This window comes from Arachis hypogaea, chromosome 18 (assembly GCF_003086295.3).
Source record: "Arachis hypogaea cultivar Tifrunner chromosome 18, arahy.Tifrunner.gnm2.J5K5, whole genome shotgun sequence".
Lineage (NCBI taxonomy): Eukaryota > Viridiplantae > Streptophyta > Magnoliopsida > Fabales > Fabaceae > Arachis > Arachis hypogaea.
Window position 1 is genome coordinate 60,436,454 of NC_092053.1, and position 22,674 is coordinate 60,459,127.

General features: G+C 37.6%; 2 non-coding genes across 2 annotated transcripts; both read right to left on the bottom strand.

Moving 5' to 3' along the window:
* Positions 1 to 21,077: 21,077 nt before the first annotated feature.
* LOC112774560 (small nucleolar RNA snoR27) lies at positions 21,078 to 21,157 on the bottom strand. Its single transcript, XR_003189043.1, has one exon. It is a non-coding gene; the product is annotated as a small nucleolar RNA snoR27 (small nucleolar RNA).
* Positions 21,158 to 21,179: 22 nt separating this feature from the next.
* LOC112774559 (small nucleolar RNA snoR26) lies at positions 21,180 to 21,267 on the bottom strand. The gene has a single exon (XR_003189042.1). It is a non-coding gene; the product is annotated as a small nucleolar RNA snoR26 (small nucleolar RNA).
* Between the last annotated feature and the right edge of the window lie 1,407 nt (positions 21,268 to 22,674).

Here is a 22,674-nt window from a genome sequence, read left to right on the forward strand (position 1 = left end):
GGTGTACAACTACTAAAACTAGATGTATCGGAACACTTGTAAAAACATCTCTAAAAATTGTTTTCTGAGCTACTAGCATAAATGACACTATTAACATGTTTATTATAAGAATAGAAAATGTATAATGTGGCCTTAGCATTGCTAAATTTATCAGAGAGTGCTGGTGCTAAGCTGCACCAGTAAACCGTAAATCCGGTTAAACCGATTTTCTGTTTTTAATAAAAATAGACCAGGTAACCTTATAATATCATTCAAGCATGTTCTAATACTAATATAATGATAATATTATACTATTATCTCTCTCCTCTCATGAATCGAGTCTGTTTCGTCAAACAAAGACTATTTACGAAAATCATAATCAAAACTGCCAACCGATACGGTTCAAAAACTAGGTTCTTCGTGACCGCGTTATCGAGCTTGCCTTGGAAAAGGTTCTAGCTTAAGGATGACATAATGATAATGAGGATTAAGATACTTTTTGATATAACAGAGGTGTTCCCTTTAATGATCTTCCGGAGAAATCCGTACTTTCAGAAAAGATCTCATGTACTCGAAAATCAGGGTTATTACATTTAGTCTTGCTAAGTCAAACTTTAAAGAATACTTCAAAAGAAAATGAACCTAATTAATCAAAGTTCAACTTCTATTAAAATCGACTAAAACTCTTTTAAAGGTACGTCTTTAATCAAACTTCAAAACATAGGTTCTTTCTTATTTAAATCAATCTTAAAACATCCACTTTCCGTAGACAGATTAAACTCAAAGAACATCTATTTCTTAATAAATCAAGAACCAAGTAATAGAACCTCTCAAATTTATTCCTTTTCTAAATCACATTCTTAAAACAAAATCTTAAATTTCATAAAAATTTTGGCAGTATCTCCCCTAAAACTTGGGCTTTGCCACCCTTTTCGGGTCCCAACTAAAACCATGTTTTCCAAACCAAGTTTAAAAATCAATCTAAGCTTTAAAACTTTTTCAACACAAACGACGATAATCTGTACTATGAAGATAAGTAGAGATTTGATCATCGGCTTCATAATTACCTCAACCCTGTTGTTGTGATCCATCCGCCTCATGTGTTCCTCGGTGTGGACAATCTCTAACCAAATGTCCCGGTGAGCCACACTTGTAACATAGTTTCTTACCCAACTGGCATAGCCTATTTGGGTGGTAGTTTACACACTCCTGACATTTCATATCAGAGGAGTAAGCTCTTGACCGTTTCCCCTCACCATATCTCTTGAAGTTATGTCCCCTTGGCCCAAGGTAATCGTCGTGTTCTCTACTAGTGTCTCCTCCACGAGTGTCCTTTGACGAGGCTACCGTCTTCGTGCATTACTCAACCACTCTTGCCTTGTTCACCAGAACGGAGAAAATTCGAATCTCCATAGGAGCCACAGCAGTCATGATATCGCCCTTCAAGCCACCTTGATACCTGAAACACTTCCAACTTTTATAGGTCTCCAGGGCACCCTGACATACCCTAGAAAACCTACAGAGTTCCTCAAACTTGCTTGTATAGTCTGTCAAAAATAGAGAACCTTGCTTTAGTTGCATCAGTTCCATCTCCTTTGCTTCCCTTGCCGACTCAGGAAAGTACTTCTTGTAGAAGGCCGTCTGGAATACATCCCAAGGAACATCAATGTTCTGAAGTTGGAGCAAGCGGCATTCCGCCTGCCACCAATGTTGGGCCTCTTCTAGAAGGTGATAAGCAGCAAACTCCACGTATTGGTTGTTCAGGACATGTTGTACTTGCAGTGCACGCTCCATAGCTTGGAACCAGTTATCCGCTTCCGTGGGATTTGTTGAACCTCGGAAACTCAGAGGATGAACCTTGAGAAAGGTCGCCAAGGTCATCGGAGCACCCCCCATGTTATCTCCATTCCCCTAAGCATCATTGTTGGCGTTTCCCTCACCATCTCCGTTTCCATTTCCCGCCGGTTGGCCTAACCTTTGCACAGCTTGCAGAGTCGCAGTAGCATTCGCCTCCATGGTATTTGCAAGATTCGCCATTGCCGCCATAAACTCGGCATGGTTATCGGCCGGTTGCTCGTTTCTACTCTCTCTTCGTGAACGTGTATGACCTCATCCGCGAGTAGCCATTAAGGTTCCTGTCTACACCAACCAATTGATATCAAGATGATCAGTCTTAATACCAAAAGCCTAGTGCTTCCATTATCCCAAACAGGCACTCACAAACAAACATGCTATACAATATCAAGTAGATAACCTAATAGCATAAAAGAAAAAGACACACAGAGTATGCAACGAAGCACAATCGGTCCATCCCTCAGGCTCACGAGGATGAACCGCTCTGATACCACTAAATGTAACACCCCAATTACCCTAAGCCTTACCTCTAGCCGTAAAGCAAAGGTTAAACAGAGATTACGACAATTCTAAGGCTTATACATATTTATATAGAAAGAAATAATATATTCTAGAAGCCTGATGAAGGATTTAGCTCCAAAAACAGGATTTGAAAAGTGCATAACGTACTAGCGAAGCTACTAACTGAAAACACAAGGTACAGATAAGATGTATCAAAATATAATAGTATAATATCAAAAGAATCTAGCCCCGACTCGCGGAGTTTAAGTCGGCTAGCCATATACAGACAACAAGAAGACTGTAGTTCAAAAGGGCTTATACAAGTTTTATTCTCTCAAATAAAAGCCTCTAGGCAGACCAAAAAATGCAAAAGTGAGAGTAAAAGATAAAATAACCAAGAAGACAACAAAATAGAATAAGATCCTCCACTCTGCTACCATCACCCAACTCACTGCGGTGGGTGGCGTCCTGCATGTGAAAAACAACAACAACGTATGGAATGAGAACCGGAAGTTCTCAGTATGGTAACAGTGCCCAATAATGTAAGATGTAAGACTCCGGGACGCCAAAGGCAATCCTAGAACTTCACACCACATACGGATATTCAAGCTTAGAATAAAATAAAACAAAATAAATATATAAAGAACTTAAACTATAAACCGGATTAACTAAACTTAGGGAAATTCTAACTAATACTAATCACACCACTGTATCCCACAGCCCTCGCCAACCTAACCTCCATGCCCCATCGCCACTGCCTACCTGACCTCCTCAGCACCAGACAATCACAATAAATGCAATCAAGTAAAACACAGATAATATTCATATACAACAAGTAGTTCAAGAAGCAGATAGGCATGTTATACAATTAAGCAACCTCAAGTAAACATAGCAAGCAAGCATATAGAAAATGCATATGATGAATGTCTGTCCTATTGGCTGTGATATCATATGTCGGTTATTGTGCCAAACCCGACAGTAAATCCGGTCGACAACTCCCGGATTAGTCTCTCTATTATACATAAGGAGGAAAATTCCGAGGGAGAGTGCCCTACCACCTTCTCCTTTCAGAGGGAAATATTCCGAGGGAGCGTGCCCTACCACCTTCCTCTGGTTGTCACATGATTCCATGAGTTAGTGCTCTACTACCTTGCAATCAGAGAGAAGTTGCATTTTCAGGAGGAATAATTTCCGAGGGATGAGTGCCCTAGCACCTTCTTCTTTCAGAGGGAAATATTCCGAGGGAGAGTGCCCCACCACCTTCCTCTAGTTAAGAGAAATATGAGTGAGAAGCCCAGCTTCAACTCTCACATCGGAACGTAGGCGGGATACTGTCACAGCCCCTACGACGGAGAACAATACAAATTGTAATCACATATTCAATCTCAGAGGCCACTCCTCTTAACACTTCCACTCATACTCCTCACAACCATCTGATGAGACACAGAAGTTGGTGAATTAAAAAATTATTAAAATAGTTACGTTGCAAGTATAGTTCTTAACTCACTGAAAATTTGCCTATCAATTTAGAAATATGTCACAGAGAGTTTAAATTAAAAATTACTGGGAGTTAGAGTCCCAGGTCGTCTCCCAATGAGTTGCAGAAAAGTGTGCTATTTTATTAATCAGATGTTCCAAAAGGTTGAGTTAAGTATATGGAAAATTAAATTGAGAAAATTTAAATAATATGAATAAAAGCCTTGACTGGGAGTTGATTAGTTGGAATCTCTATTATTGATGGGGTGATTTCAAGATTAATTTATAATTAATGGTTATTCTGTTTAGTTATCCTTTACTAGGTAAAGGAAAGTCAAACAAGTTGGAATGCTAGATCTATTCACGAGTTGCAACCCACTTAGTTCAAAGGGATTGGTGTTAGTGACTAGATAGCAATCCAACAGTTAACCCAATTACAAATTCTCTTTCAATCCTTCCAACTCAAGAGTTCCTTTCAATTAACTCCCCATCAAGTGAAGAAACTACTCGCTCATTGTAAATAATAAATCCATAACATATGAAAGAGAATTAAAAGAAGACATGATTATTGGAATGGAAAATAAATTAAAATGGAAGAAATAATCCTTGTATTAAATAATCATGAAAGTATTCAAATGACAAAATTGAACAAAGCAAAGAACATGGAAGAATAAAACCAAGTTAAGAGAACGAACTAGAATGACGAAGTCTTGATAAGGAAATAACTCTTCTCAATGTTCCAATGCTAAGACCAATTAAAAATTAAAATTCTAAAACATAGAGAGAATAACCTAAAGGAGTAAAACTAGATCTAAAACTGAAAACTATATAGAATGAATGTTGTGTTTTGTTTCTGCATATTCTCTGGCTCTAGTCTGCTGTTTTGGGCCGAAAACTGGGTCGAAATAAGGTCCAAAATCGCCCCCAGCGAATTCTACAGATTATGCAGATCGCACATGTCACGCGATCGCGTCATCCATGCGGATGCGTCATTCGCGCTTTTCCTTGCCACGTCGTCCACGCTACCGCGTCGCTTGAGCTTTTCCAATCCGCGCAACCGCGTGAGCCATGCGGCCGCGTCACTGCGATTTGCTTTCCTTCGCACGGTCGCGTGAGCCATGCGACCGTGTCACTTCTCGCTTGTTATCTCCTCAAATTCTTGTGTTCCTTCCATTTTTTGGTAGCTTCATTTCCAATCTCCAACTCATTCATGCCTTATAAAGTCTGAAACACTCAACACACAGATCACAGCATCGAATGGAATAAAGGAGAATTAAAAATACACAATTAAAGTCTCTAGGAAGCAGTTTTCAAACATGTAATAAATTCAGGAAGGAATTATAATTTCATGCTAATTTAATGAATAAGTGGGTAAGGATCATGATAAAACCACACAATTAAACACAATATAAACCATAAAATAGTGGTTTATCAACCTCCCCACATTTAAACATTAGCATATCCTCATTCTTAATTGAAGGAGACAAGTAAATAAGTATGAACATGTAGAAACTCATGAAATGCAATGCAATCCTATATATATAAATAAATTCAACTATATATATAAGTAAATGCAACTATATGATTCTTGCCCACTTGATCAAAAGTAAATAAGCTCTTCAAAACAATTACAAATCAAATTCCACTAATTCTATCATTATACAATAAAACAGATAAAAGTGCAAGAAGATAGCTCATGAAAGCCGGGGACATGAAAATTCAAGCATTGAACCCTCACTGATAATGTGTGTACGCTCTAATCTCTAGTGTATAGGGTAATCACTCTATCCTTCTCTAATCATGCTTTCTAACTTTTGTTTTTCTCCTAACCAATCAACAACAGTTAATATACCAATGCAAACATTATGAGGTCTTTTCAAGGTTGTAATGGGACCAAGGTACAAGTAGGGGTATACATATGGTTAAGTGAGCTGATAAATTGAATCTTTAATTAACCCAAGCTTCAACCCAACCTATATCTTTTTAATGTAATCTTAAAGTTCATACCTAGCTACCCAGAATTCCCTTTTTCAATCCATACTCATGTATCAACTTTGTATTTGATTCTATCATATGTGCATTGATCTTTGAGTTCTGAATTTAACATTGGGGTAATTTTGTCCCCTTATTTTTTTTTTTAAATTGAAAGAAATATAGCTTATCAATGCACATAGATTTTTAATTCTTATAGTTTCACATGAGTAGGTATCCAAATTCCCATTAAATTCTCATGACACATTCCCTTAACAACTTTTGTTCCCACGATTTCCCATACTTAACTAGCACACACAATTCTATCTTAAGCTAACCAAAGATTCAATTTGGGATATACAATTATTTTTCAGCTTAAGGTAGTAATGTGGTAAAATATAGAACAAATGGGATTTAAAGGCTCAAGTGGTTAACAAAGGTAATTGAAAAGGGTAGGCTTAATTTGGATAAGTGAGTTTAAACAAATAATGGCCTCAATCATGTGCAAGCATGAAAATATAATAAATATTGGACATATAAGATAAAACAAAATATAGATTACAATCATAGAGAAGTAAACACACAAGAATGAAATAATTATGGTTAAATAATGTAACCATACATAAAGGCTCAAATCTTTCACAGGTTGTGTGTTCTTTAGCTCAAATGTCATGTTCCAAATACAACTCAAGCAAATTTATCATAAATTTTGAAAAATTAGTGAAATTTTGTTCCAAAGATAGAGTCTTAAAAGAAACTTATTATCTTTTCAATCAAGTAGAACATGCATGCAACTATCCTAACCTATGCAATTTATTCTATTCTATAAAAGAAAGAAAATCTAACTAAAATATCCTAATTATTGGTGCTAGAGAAGAGAAATTACCTCCGGAAGTCAGGTACTGACCGACCTCCCCACACTTAAGGCTTTGCACCATCCTCGGTGCCGTCTGTCAGGAACAGGGGTGGGCTGGTAGTAGTATCTCCACAATCGGGACCATCATGGCTCCCTGTGCTAGTAAAAGAAGTGGATTCCGGGGTGTCTGAGTCTTTGCAATCTCCTTTAAGTAGCTCCCTGAGGTGTTTGAATCTTTGGTTGTTACGGCGCTCTCTCAACTTAGCTTTGTGTTCTTGCCGATCCAACCTCTTGATTATCTGCTGGAGCAATTCATAAGTTGTAGGTGCTTGTGGTATTGAAGAAGCATTATCTTCAACTGGAGTAGTAGGAAGGCTTGTAGTGGCTGCTGGGAGTCTGAGGTATTTTCCGTTAGGGACATACTGATCATCCCGTGGAAGCACGGCTTTGGTGTCCCCAGCTCTGTAGGAGACTCTGGCGGCTGAGACAAGATCTGAGACCAAGGCGGGAAAAGGTAAATTGCCCGCAATTTGTACGTGTCCCATAGCATTCTGGATATGTCGTGAGAGATTCAGAGGTTGGTCTGTAAGGATGCACCATAGTAGAATAGCCATGTCCGCAGTGAAGGAGGACTCATGAGTGCTCGGAAAGACGTAATGGGACATGATCTATGCCCATACGCGAGCCTCCAAGGTAAGTGTTGAAGCCAAGATTCCTTTAGGGCGGGTACGGTGGTATCCGCAGATCCAACGGCTGCCAGGTAATGTGATAACTCCGAGAACGGAGTCCCAGTCAAATTGGTACCTCTGGCGCTTAAGTGCGACTTCTTGGAAGGCGTCCATTCCTTCTGGAATAGGGGGAAGACTCAGAGCTTGCTGAATGGCCGTTTCTGTAATGGGGACTTGCTTCTGCCGGACATAAACAGACTGCAGGGTTGGCATGTAGAAGTTAGAATAGAACTCAACTACCCAAGAAAGATTGACCTGCCTTGGCTGTCTCCGTAGGAAACCCCATTGTCTTCGTTCAATTTGCAGCTCAACAAAGGTAGCAATATTGGATGGAAGGATAAGAAGGTATTCATTGTTATAGTTCCTTTCTGCCAGTATAGGGAACATCTGCTCACAGTAGCGATTGGGAAATCGCGCAGTTTCCTTTGCTGGAAAGGCTTTGTCTTTGTCATCAACCTTTATTATCCTCTTAACTCTTTTTGTTGAGGGCTTGACTGCGGTTGAAGATGGCTCTGCCACTGATGCTCTTTTAGTGCCTCTTCTTGCTGGGGGCTTAGGAGTTGCTTTCTCCTTTCCTTTCTTGGTGGCCATCCTAAAAAGAGAGGAGAAAGTAAATTAAATTCAAATAGATATATAGCAAGGAAGAGAACAGAAGAATGGTGATGGATGCACATTAGGATGTAGTTGACATTAACACATGCTCTCGAGTACATGTGAAAAGCCAACAATGAAAAATAGTCAGTACATCGAAAGATAAGTGGATGCAAGGTGTTTATTGGCATGCCGGAAAAGGGCATGAGTAGCATAGACCAAGCATCAGTTGTAACAAGCCAAAATGTTTGTATTGACAATTAAATTCAATTAAAACAATAGTAAAGAGAATTTGTGAAAAGCAAGCATTGAATAGTAGAGTAAAGTAATGTAGAAAAGTGCATAATGCTATATGGGCTTTTTCACAAACACATGGCATGCATGGTAAATAAGATATAGAAAGTATGAAGGTGAACATGCAAGCAATCCCTTAAAAATAATAATTGTCAAACAAATTGCAACAATCCACAAGCACATAATGAGGGATAATAACTCAAATAAATTTCTAACACCATGTAAAAAGGAAAAGAAGAAGAAGGAAAATATGAATAATGAAAATAAAAAGAAAAGAAAAAGAAAATAACATATAAAATAATAATAATGATAGAAAAGAGAAGAAGGAAGAAGAAAATAGAACCTTGGTAATGGAGGTGAGAGAGAGAGAGAGAGAGAGAGTGATAGGTGAGATAGAAGGAAGAAGGGAGAAGGAAGAAATAAGGAAGGAAAAGAAAAATTAGGATTTGGAGGAGAGAAAGATAAGATATGTGGCAATTTTAGGTTGAGCTGTGCGGCGCATGCGACGCGGCCGCGTGGGGCACGCGTTCGCGTGGATGCACTTCAAGTATGGTGACGCGATCGTGTCGGTCACACGGTCGCGTGACCCATTTTATGCTTCTGGCGCGAGTGCAGCCTCGCACCAGCACAACTCTCTGTTCAAATTAATTTATTTTCCAAAATTGGGGTGGCGCGATCGCGTGGGTCACGCGATCGCATGAGTGTGCGTCAAAAAACGAATGACGCGGCTGCGTCTGCGACACGGTCGCGTGATAAGGATTGTGCTTTCAACACCAATCCAGCACCACTCTCGCACAATATTTTATTGTGCACCCTTTTACGTCGAAAACTCAGGGCACGCGGCCGCGTGGGGCACGCGGTCGCGTGGGAGGCCATGATTCCCATGCGACGCAAACGCGTCAGCGATGCGGTCGCGTGGGTTGATTTGTGCCATTGGCACGCCTCCAGCCACGCTCCAGCGTGACTTTCTGTTCATCTTTATTTTCTTTACTCTCCTTACGACGCGAACGCGTCGCTGATGCGATCGTGTCGCGTAGCGGAAATTTTTTTTTTATGAAAATAAAAATATGTAAATGCAGATGCACGAAAGTACTAAGAAAGAGAAGAGTTATTGAATAGGAAAAACTAAAAATAAAGAAAAGAACGATCATACTATGGTGGGTTGTCTCCCACCTAGCACTTTGCTTTAACGTCCGTAAGTTGGACGCTCCACTAGCTCAATCTTCTGCTATGTGGGGATCTTCCAAGAGGAATATCTCAAGCTCCTTGTTTCTCTGCATCTTCTCGCCATGGTATAGCTTCAGGCGTTGTCCATTAACCTTAATGAGTTCAGAGCTTGAGGGATGGCTTAGGTGATAAACTCCGTACGGTTTGGCCTTCTCTACTCTGTATGGACCTTCCCATCTTGATCTCAACTTACCTGGCATGAGCCTTAGTCGAGATTTGTAAAGGAGGACTAAATCCCCAGGTTGGAACTCTTTCTTCTTGATGTTTTGATCATGTACAACCTTCATCTTTTCCTTGTATATTCTGGAGTTTTCATAAGCTTCTAGGCGAAGGCTCTCCAGTTCCTGCAGTTGCAACTTCCTTTCAGCTCCGGCTTTCTCAATTCCCATGTTGCACTCCTTAACTACCCAAAAAGCTCTGTGTTCTACTTCAACTGGGAGATGACAAGCTTTTCCATAAACCAAGCGGAAAGGACTCATCCCAATGGGTGTCTTGTATGCTATTCTATATGCCCAGAGTGCATCTTGTAGCCTGGTGCTCCAATCTTTTCTATGAAGCTTTACTATCTTTTGCAAGATACGCTTAATTTCTCTGTTTGACACCTCAGCTTACCCATTAGTTTGGGGATGGTAAGTTGTTGCAACTTTATGAATTATCCCATGCTTCTTCATTAATCCTGTCAGTCTCATGTTACAAAAATGGGTGCCTTGATCGCTCACGATTGCTCGTGGTGATCCGAAGCGACATATAATATGGTTTCTCACAAAGGAAACAACAGTGTTAGCATCATCAGTGCGGGTAGGAATTGCTTCCACCCATTTGGAAATATAATCCACAGCTAACAATATATAGAAATATCCATTAGAATTTGGAAATGGACCCATGAAGTCAATGCCCCAAACATCAAAAATTTCACAGAAAAGCATAATTTGTTGAGGCATCTCATCTCTCCTGGATATATTGCCAAATTTCTGGCATGGGAGACAAGATTTACAAAACTCAGCAACGTCTCTAAAAAGAGTAGGCCACCAGAATCCACAGTCTAAGATCTTTCTAGCTGTTCTTTGAGGGCCAAAATGTCATCCACTCTCAGATGAGTGACAGGCCTCTAAAATGGACTGGAATTCTGATTGAGGCACACAACATCTAATTACTTGATCAGCACCACATCTCCATAAATATGGGTCATCCCATATATAATATTTAGACTCGCTTTTCAGCTTGTCTCTTTGATGCTTAGAAAAATTTGGAGGAAATGTGCGGCTAACTAAATAATTAGCAACAGGTGCATACCAAGGGACTACCTCAGATACTGCTTGCAGGTTATCAAAAGAAAAATTATCATTTATAGGAGTAGAATCATCCTTAATATGCTCAAGGCGACTCAAGTGGTCTGCCACTAGATTCTGATTACCATTCCTATCCTTTATTTCTAAATCAAATTCTTGTAACAGCAGTATCCAACGTATAAGTCTTGGTTTGGACTCCTTTTTAACTAATAGATACTTTAAAGCTGCATGGTCTGAATATACTACTACTCTAGTACCAAGTAAATAAGCTCGGAATTTATCCAGAGCAAAAACAATAGCAAGAAGCTCTTTCTCAGTAGTAGTATAGTTGGACTGGGCATTGTCTAAAGTCTTAGACGCATAAGCAATAACAAAAGGATCCTTACCTTCATGCTGAGCCAGCGCTGCTCCTACTGCATGGTTGGAAGCATCGCACATGATTTCAAATGGCTGGCTCCAGTCTGGGCCTCTCACAATTGGAGCTTGAGTCAGAGCAGTCTTCAGCTTATCAAACGCTTGTTTGCAATCCTCACTGAACTCGAACTCAATATCCTTCTGCAGTAATCTGGATAAGGAAAGTGCGACCTTACTAAAGTCCTTAATAAATCTCCTGTAAAAACCTGCATGGCCAAGGAACGAACGGACTTCCCTCACAGAAGAGGGGTAAGGTAAACTAGAAGTAACATTCACCTTTGCTGGGTCTACAAAAATGCCATTATTAGATACCACATGTCCTAATACAATTCCTTGTTTTACCATAAAGTGATATTTTTCAAAATTTAATACAATGTTTGTATTAACACATCTATCTAATACTCTAGATAATCCATCTAAGCAAAGGCTAAAAGAATCACCATAAATGCTAAAATCGTCCATGAAAACTTCCATACAGTCCTCAATAAGATCAGAGAAGAGACTCATCATGCACCTTTGGAAAGTAGCTGATGCATTGCACAAGCCAAAGGGCATTCTCTTGTAAGCATAAGTCCCAAAAGGACATGTAAAAGTAGTCTTTTCCTGATCCTCAGGAGCTATATGAATCTGGAAATAACCTGTGTAACCATTTAAAAAGCAATAATGTGATTTACCTGACAGGCGATCCAGCATTTGATCAATGAATGGAAGTGGGTAGTGATCCTTACGGGTAGCTTGGTTGAGACGCCTGTAATCAATGCAGACTCTCCAAGCATTCTGAACTCTAGTTGCTATGAGCTCCCCATGCTCATTCTTCACTGTAGTGACTCCAGACTTCTTGGGCACCACTTGTACTGGGCTTACCCATTCACTGTCTGAAATGGAATATATGATACCGGCTTCCAATAGTCTGGTCACTTTCTTTTTGACAACTTCCAAGATGGTGCGATTCAATCTTCTTTGGGGTTGACGGACAGGTCTTGCTCCCTCTTCTAAAAATATTCTGTGCTCACATACTTGAGGGTTGATGCCTACTATGTCTGCCAAGCTCCACCCAATTGCCTTCTTATGCTTTCTCAGCACATTAAGTAACTGCTCTTCTTGTTGAGAAATCAGTTCCCTTGCAATAATAACTGGAAACTTCTGCTCATCTTCAAGATAAGCATATTTGAGATGTGGAGAGAGGGGTTTCAATTCTAACTTTTGATCCTGGGCAGGCTCTGGATTATCTGGAGCTTGTGAAAATGACGAAGTGCCCTCATTGTCAGTTAAGAGGGTCCCCACACTTGGACCTTGTCCAGTGTGCCTCTCTTCTAACTCTTCCTTGTGAATTTCAGCTACACTTTCATCTATGACATCACACTGAAAGATAGAACAGTCTTCTGGGGGGTTGTCAATGACTCCATTCAGATTGAAGATTACTATGCAGCCATCTATTTCAAAGGAGTATGTTCCTGAAAAAGTATCCAATTTGAATTTTGATGTCTTCAGGAATGGTCTTCCAAGTAGGATTGATGATAGCTTATCTGAATCATTATGGGGCATCTCCAAGATATAAAAATCAGTGAAAAATGTAAGCCCTTTAATGTTCACCAAAACATCTTCAGCAACTCCAGCCACTGTAATAATGCTTTTATCTGCTAACACAAAATGAGCTGCCGACCTTTTTAAGGGAGGGAGCCTCAAAATATCATATATAGACAAAGGCATTATACTGACACATGCTCCTAAATCACACATGCAATCATAAATTACTACACCACCAATAGTACAGCTAACTATACAAGGACCTGGATCACTACATTTTTCAGGTAATCCTCCCATTAAAGCAGATATAGAACTACCTAAAGGAATGGTTTCTAATTCATTAATTTTGTCTTTATGGATACATAAGTCTTTTAGAAACTTTGCATATTTAGGTACCTGCTGAATAACATCAAAAAGAGGAACAGTTACCTCAACCTTTTTGAATACTTCTACCATTTTGGGGTCGGGTTCCAGCTGCTTCCTGGGCTTCCTTGCAAGTTGTGGAAATGGAATAGGAGTAGTGTTTTCTGTGGTGTCTGCGCCTTTTGGTGCTTCCTCCTGTGGTTGAGCTATTTCTTCTTCAGCTATGTCCTGTATGTCCTCTACCTCTTCAACATCTTCTATTTCTACTACCTCTTCAGCTGAGGTGTGTTCTGGTGGGCTTGGTTTCTCCTAATTCCTCTCCTGCAGTGTGGTTCCAGACCTTAGGGTGATGGCATTAATGCCTCCCTTTGGGTTGGGTAATGGTTGAGAGGGGATTCCAGTGGAGCTTGAAGGTTGGTTACTGGAATTTTGCGTTGATCCAATCTGTGACATAAGAGCTTGCAAAGTAGAGGTGAGACCATTCAGACTGGCATTAATACTATTCATGATGTTATTTTCCATGGTCTGTTGTCTTTGCTCAAAAGATTGTAGTAGCTCTTCATTAGGAGATAAAGAAGAATGAGTAAATTGAGAGATCTGCTGTTGATTGTTCTGTGGTCCTTGGTTTTGCCTCAGGTGAGGTGCTCTGTAAGGTTGATTCTGCTGCCTGTTGTTGTTATTATTCCACCTCTGATTTCCCTGATTATCTCGGCCTCCTCCATTATTGTTGTCCCTCCAATTCTGGTTAGAATTGTCCTGCCATCCATGGTTATTATTTCCACTTTGATTGTACCCTTGGTTGGGGCGGTCATAGAAGTTATGAGTGGATGCCACCATGTTGTCTTCTTCTTGGAGCTGCGGGCATTCATCAGTGTAATGGCTATAATCAGCATAGATTCCGCAAATTCTTTGCGGGACTAATTGTTGGTTTTGCTGTGGCAAGAGAGGTTGAGCTTGCTGAGCTTGTTGTTGATTCAATTGCATCTGCTTCAGCAAGTTGGTCATCTCACATATACTCTGAGCTAGAGCCGCAGTCTCTCTGTTAGAGGATACTTCTGCAACAGATTTTGAACGGCCTTGCTTTTGCCTGTGGTTCCTAGTAGATTCAGCTAAATCACTGATCAATTGCCAAGCCTCATCAGTGGTCTTGTACTTCTTCATAGACCCATTGCTAGCACTTTCCAATGTGGTTTTATCTTGGGGCCTCATGCCCTGTGTGATATAGCTAAGTAACACTATCTTGTCAATCATGTGGTGGGGGCATGCTTCCAGAAGATTATTGAAGCGCTCCCAGTATTCAAAGAGAGTCTCATTGTCATCCTGAACAATTGTGGAAATATCCTTCCTCAGTTTATCAGTAACTTCATATGGAAAGAATTTCTCCAAAAATTCCTTTCTGAGTGTATCCCAGTTGGATACATTTGCTAGAGGTTGAGTGTAGTACCACTCTCTTGCTTTTCCCTCGAGAGAAAACGGGAAAGCTTTCAGCAAAATTGAAGTTTCATCAGTACCATCACGCCTGACAGTAGAACAGGCTACCTGGAAATCTCTCATGTGCTTGATAGGCTCTTGAGCAGGTAGGCCATGAAACTTGGGTATCAAATTTAGCAGTGCGGTCTTTATTTCAAAATCTGTAGCTACCGCTGGATGATGCGCTTGAAACGGTTGCATTGTAAAATCAGGGGCTCCTTCCTCCTGGATGGTAACTCTCCTAGCTGCCATGTCTTCTGCACGTAAAACAACCGAATCAGTAGAACGGGGGCTGGTTTCTTCCTCAAGTTCACTTTCAAATCCGCCTTCAGAGCAGACTAACCGACGCTGTTCTCGCCTTATTCGTGAAATAGTCCTTTCAATTTCAAGATCGAATATTAGCAAGCGCGGATCAGGAAGTGAACGCGTCATTTGACGAAAGAAACATGCAGCTCATAGTAGCAAAATAAAATAAAATGCAAATAAATAAATTCTAATTAATAACTTCAGCACTCTATTGCAACTCTCCGGCAACGGCGCCAAAAATTGATGAGACACAGAAGTTGGTGAATTAAAAAATTATTAAAATAGTTACGTTGCAAGTATAGTTCTTAACTCACCGAAAATCTGCCTATCAATTTAGAAATATGTCACAGAGAGTTTAAATTAAAAATTACTGGGAGTTGGAGTCCCAGGTCGTCTCCCAACGAGTTGCAGAAAAGTGTGCTATTTTATTAATCAGATGTTCCAAAAGGTTGAGTTAAGTAGATGGAAAATTAAATTGAGAAAATTTAAATAATATGAATAAAAGCCTTGACTGGGAGTTGATTAGTTGGAATCTCTATTATTGATGGGATGATTTCAAGATTAATTTATAATTAATGGTTATTCTGTTTAGTTATCCTTTACTAGGTAAAGGAAAGTCAAACAAGTTGGAATGCTAGATCTATTCACGAGTTGCAACCCACTTAGTTCAAAGGGATTGGTGTTAGTGACTGGATAGCAATCCAACAGTTAACCCAATTACAAATTCTCTTTCAATCCTTCCAACTCAAGAGTTCCTTTCAATCAACTCCCCGTCAAGTGAAGAAACTACTCGCTCATTGTAAATAATAAATCCATAACATATGAAAGAGAATTAAAAGAAGACATGATTATTGGAATGGAAAATAAATTAAAATGGAAGAAATAATCCTTGTATTAAATAATCATGAAAGTATTCAAATGAAAAAATTGAACAAAGCAAAGAACATGGAAGAATAAAACCAAGTTAAGAGAACGAACTAGAATGACGAAGTCTTGATGAGGAAATAACTCTTCTCAATGTTCCAATGCTAAGACCAATTAAAAATTAAAATTCTAAAACTTAGAAAGAAAAACCTAAAGGAGTAAAACTAGATCTAAAACTGAAAATTGTGTAGAATGAATGTTGTGTTTTGTTTCTACATATTCTCTGGCTCTAGTCTGCTGTTCCGGGCCGAAAACTGGGTCGAAATAAGGTCCAAAATCGCCCCCAGCGAATTCTGCAGATTATGTAGATTGCACATGTCACGCGATCGCGTCATCCATGCGGATGCGTCATTCGCGCTTTTCCTTGCCACGCGTTCGCGTCGTCCACGCTACTGCGTCGCTTGAGCTTTTCCAATCTGCGCGGCCGCGTGAGCCAGCAGCCGCGTCACTGCGATTTGCTCTCCTTCGCGCGGTCGCGTGAGCCATGCGACCGCGTCACTTCTCGCTGGTTATCTCCTCAAATTCTTGTGTTCCTTCCATTTTTTGCTAGCTTCCTTTCCAATCTCCAACTCATTCATGCCCTATAAAGTCTGAAAGACTCAACACACAGATCACGGCATCGAATGGAATAAAGGAGAATTAAAAATACACAATTAAAGTCTCTAGGAAGCAGTTTTCAAACATGTAATAAATTCAGGAAGGAATTATAATTTCATGCTAATTTAATGAATAAGTGGGTAAGGATCATGATAAAACCACACAATTAAACATAATATAAACCATAAAATAGTGGTTTATCACCATCATCAAGTCATAAGTTCCATTCCGAACTCTTAGTTCATTAATTTCTCAAGTCATTGTCAACAATCACCATATGCACCACCCTTCCTTCTCTCTCGACTAACTCTTCTGCAATACACCAGAATCTTAAACCTCCGTTTGCTAACTTTTCAAAGGAAAATACAACTTAAACCCCTAGGACCTTTCCCATATTTCAATGCTCTAAAATAATCCCAAGAGTCTTGAAATAGTGTTATAGAAGCTTACAACCTTGTCGGGAAGGTGAAATAGTTGAAAACAAAGTTTAAAATTATGAAACAGGGCGTGTGCGTCCGCACAGAGGTGTGCGTCCGCACAGAGGTGTGCGTGCACACGCCCGGAAAGATTTTTAAAGTGTGCGTACACACAGGAGTGTGCGTACGCACAGGTACTGATCCTTCCCGACTTGTGCGTGCGCACAGGGGTGTGCGTCCGCATAGGTCATAATTCTTTATTGATGCGCGCACGCACATCCTATGCTAGCGCTGCCACCAGAGCCCTTTTTCCAGCCTGTGCGTGGCCACAGGTCTATGTGTCCGCACAGGATAACATTTTCACAGGGTTGTGCATGCGCACAAGGCTGTGCGTGCGCACATACCAGAAATCACAGAAATTCTGCAACTCTGCAGAATTTCAGATTTCAACACCAATCTTTGAATGATCATAACTTCCTCTACAAAATTCCAAATTTTACAAACTTTATATCAAATCGAAGAGTTTTCAATGATCTTTAATTCTAAACCAAATTCAACATATTTTAAAAATTGAGACAAAAGTTATGATCAAACAAAGTTCTCCAAAAATCACATTTTTATCCAAAATCTCAAAAACTCAATTTTTAACCAAACCTCAATCCAATACCAAATCAAACACATTCCCACCATATCCAAAACAGCCCAAAATTCATATCAAACACTACTTCAACCATTTTCTCAATCACACAACCTTCTAAGTCATGTAACAATTCCAAATTCCCACTAAATCTATATCTTCCACTTTCCATTAACCTTATTAACCTCACAAAATCCCTCAACCATTAACAATCCTCAAAATCATCATTACCCAACTTTCCCACATCATACACCAACACCATCATTTACCACAATCAATACAACTCATAAATAATCATCAACAATACCAATAATCCTCAACAACCATAATAAATATCAACCCTCATGCTCAATTTTCTCAACATCAACAACCATCATAACACTTATAATCAATACCAACCATCACAATTTTAACAATTACTACAAATTCTCATCAATCTCAAAAATCATCAATCCCTCATCAACAACAATAAACCACACATTCCTCATCAACCTTCATAATCATTAAATACCAACAACATTAATATTCATCATAAATCATTAAATAGCAACAACCTCATCAACTCATTTATCAATCATCAACAACACCAACCACTCTCAATATAATCCAATAATTTTCTCATTTCACCACAACATTTCACATCAATAATTTCTCATACATTGATCCATCACTTACCATCATCATCATCATAATACTCACCCAACACCAACATTTTCCAACAATCCTCATCAACCACAACAATTCAATACCACCAACAATTAACATCAATTCACATATAATTATTCATACACCAACAACATTCAATCCTATCTTAGGGTCAACTAGCCTAAGTGTCCAGAAACATTACATATTACATAAAGAAAACTGACATCATACCTCGACCGATTCCCAAGTGCTCCAAACACTAAAACCAAACCACCAAACTTGTTCCAAAGCCTCAACCAACTCCAACAAACACCAAGGCTCAACTAACAACACATATATCACCAAAATCAAAACCTAATATTTATAAAACAACTAAACACAAGGGTTTAGTAGAACCTTACCTTATCCAACGTGAGTAGGGATAAAATCCAATAATTACCTGCTACTAGAGATCACCTAAACAACCAAAACCACAAAATCTACTCAAAAACTAAATATGAAAACGAGCAGAATCTAGGGCTGGAAAATGGGAATTAGAACGCGATTACTTACCAAATTTTCTTTGATAGAAGGTAAGATTTCGTCAAGAGCTTCGCGTGGTCGCAAACGGCTCATCAATCGGAGCTCCAGATCAAAAGTTATGGAGTTTTGAAGGAGGAGATGAATAGTGTTAATGGCTTCCTTCTCCTCTCTTCTCCCTATCCGAGTTCTCTCTCTCTCTTGGTGTTAAAATGAGCTTCTTTGGGCCCAACTTGGGTCCGGTCCAACCCGTTAGCGTTTTTAGCTCATTCGGCCCAACTTTGGGCCAAACCTTTAACACTAACGCCCGGTTTTCCATTCCTAATATTTTTCTAAGGTTGTCGACTGTTTTTCACTTTTTCTCGCACAGTACCGGGCAGACTTGAACCGGTTTAACCGGTTTAACTGCCGGTTTATGTTTTTTCACGGTTTTTTGTAGAAAACACATTTTTTGACTCAGAAAGACCTACTGAGTCCAAAAATCATATTTAAATCTCCAAATTTTCATTCTAACTTTTCGGAACTTAATTTAGGCATTTAAATTATTTTATTCGTGAAAAACTCGGTTCTTACACGAGTCCTCCACTCGCCTCACCGTATGTCCGTCCCTGACTACATACTTGACTTTTACTAACATTTAAAAAATGTTACAAAATCATATTAAAATGTTACCTATATATATTAGTAATATTTTAACAAGTGTTAAATATACTATATGTTACTAAAGAATTTTACTAACATTTTTCTTAAGATTTAATAATATTTAGTAAAAATATTACAAAAGATATTTATTATGAGAAATGTTATAATAGACCATTCATAGTAACACTTAAAGAAATGTTACAATAGATATTTTTGTAAACTTAAAAATATGTTACCATAGATATTTTTTATAACACTTAAAAAAATATCACAATAAATCTCTATAATAACACTTTAAGAAATATTACAATAGATCTTCTATAACAACATTCTAATAAATGTTACAATTTAACTTTTTTGCTAACATTAAAAAAATGTTACGAAAAATCGTCTTTGTTAACAATAAGAAAAATATTACCATAGATTTTTGGTAACATTTATAGCTATAGTATCTATTTACTATTTTCATATTTTAATATGTAACAATTTATTTATTTTTACATTCAACATTAGAAGCATATTACCACTAATTTAAATACACAAAATATTACAGATAAATTCATAATAAACACAAAGTATATTAAAAAGAAAACTAATAAGCAAATTAGATTTCTTTTCTTTAACATGGTCTAAAATTAATAAGCAAATTAAAATTTTCTAATTTGTCATTATCAATCAATATTAACAACTCGAACAAATAAATTAAAACATAAAATCTAAATCTTTCTTAATTTGTCATCTCAATATTATTAGCACACCATTTTTTTATCTTTTTTTATGCTGGCCACGCTTCATTTTCTCCAATTTCAAGTCAAAGAGTCTTTTAAGGCACTAATACCAATATTTTCACAATAAATCTTAATATGATTATTATAAAGCATGAATTATAAATACTATTTTAACTTCTTCAATTTTAGATAGAAATATATCTGCTTTTTTCTAAGTGAAAGAATCACATTCTTATTTGTTGCTCGAGATAATGACTTAACATGAGACTTAGAACCACCTTCTGTTATAGTAGATGATTCTAGAATATTTCTACTATCTGATTTTGATTTACTTAGAACCTAAAATATAAGAAAAATAAAAAATTATTAGACCACCTATAATATAGATAACTTTGATTTACTATGACTATTGAGGGAGCAATTAATATACATCTATGCATACATGATACATATGCATACAGTTGCAAAGTGGAAATGCTCTGTGTGCATGCATATATATATATATATATATATATATATATATATATATATATATATATATATATATATATATATATATATATATATATATATATATATATATATATATATATATGTTTTATATCATAGATAAAATCAACAATTTAATTTAGACAAACTTTAACTTATTGTCTAGCATAGTAGTTGGTAAAGGTAGAAGGATGGTCAAGGTGCGTAGCCTAGGATTTGAAAGAAAAGGTAATCCTCTGCTAATATCTTTTCTAATAGAAAAAAAACAATATTGTGCTCTTACTTGCTACAATCTTTGACTCTACCTATACCTAGTGAGTTGCCTGTCTACTCGAAGTTCTCCTCTTCTTCTTATTAAAAGCAATAAAGTGCTTTTTTGATTCCCCGACATCTACTAATTTCTTCTTCAATCGATGCCAATTCAGCTATTTTTACTGTGTTTGAAGTTCTTCTAGAGTCAGTGAAAGGGGAGTTAACACCATGAACTTTTTTTCCTTTCCCTACTTGTGACATAACTTTATTACCTCTTTCTCTTGGGCTTTCCTTACTTGTGGTATAATTCAATACCTTAACTCCATAAAAAACAGAGTATCATACACAAATATGTCACTTGACATAACTTTCACTACCAATCATCAAATATTTATGTTATCTTCAATTCCTTTAGGAAGTTTCGGATAGATAACGCAGTTAAAAAAATTTCACTGATCCAAAAAATGAGATATTGATGTAAACTGAGCACCTCAGAAAAATAATTCCCCATAAGCTTTTTCATGGGGAATAAAAGTGCAAGGAATTTTGAATTTGCTCATCACTGATGCTCGTTATAACACTAGGAATCAGAAGTAAGCAAAAACAGTAAAACACTAAAATTTTGAGGGTAGCTTAAATCTGAAATAGGGAACTATAGACTTAGATCTTATTCTTCGAATTCCAAATGAATGCTAATGATACTATTAGTCTATACACACTAAGATTGATTCATTATAGATTAAATGATTGACTACATTTAACACTATGAAGAGTAAATTTTAGGTTTAATTATTCTGTTGGTCCCTATAATTTTGTGAAATTTTTAATTAGGTCCCTATACTTTTTTTCTTTTTAATTGGGTCCTTGTACCAATTTTTTTTCAATTAAGTCCCTCTTAGTAGTAATTGGCTTAATTTTATAGGGACCCAACTAAAAAAAAATTAGTACAGGGACCTAAATAAAAGGAAAAAAAAGTATAGGGACCCAATTAAAAAAAAATTTGGTGCAAGGACTCAATTAAAAGGAAAAAAAGTATAGGGACCTAATTAAAAATTTCGCGAAACTATAGGGACCAGCAGAGTAATTAAACCTAAATTTTATAAATTATTATTAAGAAAAAATGCAAAGAATGATATAAGTACCTCTTTTTCAGCAGCAAAAACTTCATGATTTGTTGTTGCAGTAGCTTCTACTTCCTTCGTATTTAAAGTAGTTGACATAAAAAGGAGATTTGAAATTTCTACTCTTGGGAGGTTTTTCCGTAGTTGATTCAAAAACACATTAAATCCACAGACTTCATGGCCTCCACTCTTTCTTGAAGTTTTATTTCCATCTCCTTTTGCATCTTTTGTTATATATTCTGAATTTCTACTTGAGCATTCTCTTTAACTTCTTCAATTAAACTATCCGTCTTAACTTGAGATCTAGGTCCCCACAAATCTAAAGCTACAATATCTCTACCATAAGTACGGACACGACCGAGTTGATCTTTCCCTAATTCTTGGGGAAGTATATCAAACTCTTACTAAAATCCAAAATTCAAACTACATTAATTTATGACAAAAATAGTCATTGTTTGAGAATACACATACACAAGTAGAAAATTAAGGTATTATCAAATTCAAGAATGAAATACACATACACAAGTAGGAAATTAAAAATAGTCATTGTTTTATTTCTTTCAAATCACATGGAATAAAGGCACATTTACTGTCATCATTAGCATATGGTACTAAAGGTGTTTGAGAAGGGTCTGATGCAGTATCCTCAAACTCGCCAATGATATTAACCATAGAACCACCTTTCAATTCTCTACTTTTCTTCATAGTTGATATTAATCTAGATTGACGGGACTTAATCCAATTTGTTCTTCTTGTTCATAGATAATATCTCTCATTGTGATGCTTGATCTTAAAGCTTTGTCTTTCTTGTTTGCCATAACACTATAACAACTATAGAAAGTGCGTAAGATAAAATCT